Raw genomic sequence first — 3,762 nt, forward strand, 5'->3', positions numbered from 1 at the left:
TATTTTTATTTATTTATTTATTTTTGCAATTGGCACTGTTATTTTATTAGTACGAGTATACTGAAACAATAAACTTGTACTGGTATACAGACAATTTATTTAAAAATATGGAACGCTTCATGAATTTGCGTGTCATCCTTGCGCAGGGGCCATGCTAATCTTCTCTGTATCGTTCCAATTTTAGTATATGTGCTGCCGAAGCGAGCACTTTTTATTCATTTTAATGAGAAAAAGGATAAACTAGCAATGAAACTTTCAAAACAGGTTAGTAGGACAGTTACAATAATTAATACATTGCATATTGTTGTCTTCATAGTAGCTCCTCATGTCGCACAACACATTCTTCATAGAACTGGAGACATCAATTTTAAAATTTATGTGAATAAAGAAGAGACCATAATAGCCAAAACAACCCTTAACCAAAAAATAGCAAACCAGAGGTGTCACAATCCTACTTTTCAAGATATATTACAAAAGTAAAATCATGGAAACACGATACTACAGGGATAAAAACAGACATGTTGATTGACAGAACAGAATTGAGGAAATAGAACCTCAGGCATTTTCAACTGTCTAGTGTTGGGAAACAGGTTTAAAGCATCTTTTGGAGAAAATATAGCCTCCTTACCAAAAAGTGGTGCAAAATCTGGTTATCCACATACAATAGAATGAGTATGGTCCATTTCCTCTCTAAAATCCAATCCCAATGTTTCAAAGACCTAGAGCTATGAGCAGAAACAGGTAACTGCTGAAAGATAAAATAGATGATACTCGTTAGATAGGCATAGACTCCCAGCTGCGTAAGAAACAATACCAATGAGACACAAATAGGATATCAGCTTCTGCACAAGAGAAATAAGCATCAAGAGACAACTTATAATGTGGGAGAAGAATACCAGCTGTTTCTCAGATAGAGAAATAATATCTAGGGTGTATAAAGACTTTAAAACTTAGAACACTGAAAAAGTGTAATAAAAATGTTTAGTTGAAAAGATGACTCTTTTTTTGTTTTGTGTTGTCAGATATGGGTGTTCCTTTGTTGTTAGAGAAGCTGTATCTGGAGAAGTCTTTAAATACTTTTCATACTTGATGCCAGCCCAAATATTATAGGTGCTTGAATTCTGCAAAATAAACCAACATAGACCAGTAGTCCATAATAGTAGGGAGTTATCAGCACAACTGGCAACTGTCTGAAGTCGTTGACTTGAGCCTTTTACAGCTCAGCATATTAATATGGCTTTACGTTTTATACCCCATGGTTATTGTTTCCTGCTGTACGGTTAAGACCAAGTTAAAGCAAGACCTGTATAACTAAAAATGTAGATTTGCTGTCTGATAAGATCAGTCATATCCACTCAGGATCTGCCCTGGAACCATGTACGGCACCTTGTGGATCTTTTGTCAGTGTCAGCCATCTGGATGATTCAGGGCTCTGAGAAAAAAACGAGGATATAAATAAAGGCCTGTTTTTAGAGAAATATATATATATAATATCATATGTATAATATATAATATATAATATATAATATATAATATATAATATATAATATATAATATATAATATATATTAGTTAGGATAGATATACAGTTACTTTCTCTTAGTTCAATGAGACGAAAGGTTTGTGCTAATATTGTTTAGACAAGATATCATGTCTGCATCTTGTCCTCTGAATAACTACTACGAAGACAACAATATGCAATTTATTATTATAACTGTCTTACCCATTGTGAAACTATTTCATTGATATTTTATCTTTTATCTCATTAAAATGAATATAAATTTAAAACAAACACACACACACAAAAAGAAAAGATGACTCTCTAAAGAAGAAGAGCACATAACCAAATGGCAATGAAGTAAAAGATATTCACTGTCTTGGACCATTAGAAAACTGCAAATCAGCATAACACTGAGACCCTATCTTACTCCAGAAAGAAGTGTTATCAACAAAAATTTAAATAATAATTTGTGCATAGTTTTCCTTTTTTTTGTGGGAAAGTAGAAACCTAATTCATATTGCTACATTACAGTGCATTGTGATTAAATCATGGATGTTTGTTTTTCCTCTGGATAAAAACTATAGCCCTGATGCTTAAACCAGTTGCAGTTTGAGAAGAACTTTATGTGACAAATGATGTCTCCATGTGCATCTCCAGTTTCTTAGAGGATTTCTGTAAAGTATGCTACATTATGGTATATTTTTTATAATGAAAATCTTTTATTTCTATATTATCTCTGTGAGAAGTATTTCCAATGTGGAAGAAGGCTAGAATTTAAATTTTATTACTTCAAAATCCCTAAGAAAAAAGAATCTCCATAGGCCACTATTTTCAATCTATGATCAGGCCTATCAAGTTTTAAATTTATTTATTTTTAGGCATTTAATATCATTGCTTAGTTTTTATAGATGGACATCTTAGTTTTGTCATGAATGATTTAAAATATTCTGCTATAAATGTTAATGTATATATTTCTTTAAGTTTTGCATCCAGAATATTGATTTTTAAAGCTATATTTTAGTTGTTTCTCACTGTTTCCTCAAGTGCTTCTCAACTTCTTTTGGAACTATATCCCAATAAGTTCAATGTAAGCTGAAAATATAGCAACAACACATTCATTTATTTCCTTCTGAATAGCATAGAATTGCAACACATCACAGTGCACAGTTGTTGACATTTTGGTACCCAACAACTCAAGAGAATATAGTACTGTACAGAAATAACTTTGGAAAAGATAAAATTCAAACTTCAAGGTATGATAACTTTTCAATGTGCATACTTTAGCACTATCATATAGTCAAACAAATAGAAGTTAAACCATTGCAAATTAGGGCCCATCTTCATTAATTCCATATATTTCTCGATTCTTTATCTTACTGAACCGTTTTCTAAACCTTTATTATTGTTTTCATTATTACACATTTTATGCATGTAAATATACGTACATGTAAACATTTCTACGTAAGAGTATGAATACATATGCCTATAGATGTTATTATATTTGGTTCATATATGATTTATTTTGTTTAATGCCTGATGGATAGCTCCATTTCTGACTTGGGATTGTAAACATGATCTATGCATATCAATGGAATAGCTATTTTATTTCATTTTTTCATTTACGTATTTGTATTTACTAAATGATATCTTTTTATTTCTCAGTACTAAATGGTACATCATTTAGTTTTGTTTATTTTGTTTTCTATTTTCAGTTATATTGAGTTATCAATTGCATGCTTAAAAGATCATTCTTATACCAATGTCATTACTAATACTTTCAAATGTATGTTTTTTCCAGATCAAAGAAAATTTCAGCAAGTGTTTCTTCATCTTTCAAAAAATTTTTATCTTCAATTAATTTATTTCCTTTATCCATAGTATTATTTAATACATATATCTCTTAACTTTATGCAGGCATTTTATAATTTGTAATTTTCTGATATTCTTTTAAATGATTTTTTTGTCCTTTTATTACATTGGTAATAAATAACTTACTTTGCTTAAGTAAATGTAAAATCAACATTTTCAGTAATTTTTATAAAATGTCACTTAGGACAGTTCATACTCTTGATTATTTGTATTTTTCCATATAAACACTGTATTATTTTTGCCTTATAGTGCGTGTTTTACTGGAGGTGCTGGCCATTGTTCAGATTTGCTGATACCAAATGCCAGGCTGTTTCACTTCAATTGAATTTCAGAGGAAGGATATGTACTTTGAAATCCATCAGTGGCAACTGGCTCCCAGTTTAATTTAAATTT

At 30.5% G+C, this 3,762-nt stretch overlaps 1 non-coding gene across 1 annotated transcript; it reads right to left on the minus strand.

Moving 5' to 3' along the window:
* Nucleotides 1-101: 101 nt before the first annotated feature.
* LOC111813246 lies at nt 102-208 on the minus strand. The gene has a single exon (XR_002818553.1). It is a non-coding gene; the product is annotated as a U6 spliceosomal RNA (small nuclear RNA).
* Between the last annotated feature and the right edge of the window lie 3,554 nt (nt 209-3,762).

The sequence above is a fragment of the Octodon degus genome, unplaced genomic scaffold, assembly GCF_000260255.1.
Source record: "Octodon degus isolate 3935 unplaced genomic scaffold, OctDeg1.0 scaffold00175, whole genome shotgun sequence".
Taxonomy (NCBI): domain Eukaryota; kingdom Metazoa; phylum Chordata; class Mammalia; order Rodentia; family Octodontidae; genus Octodon; species Octodon degus.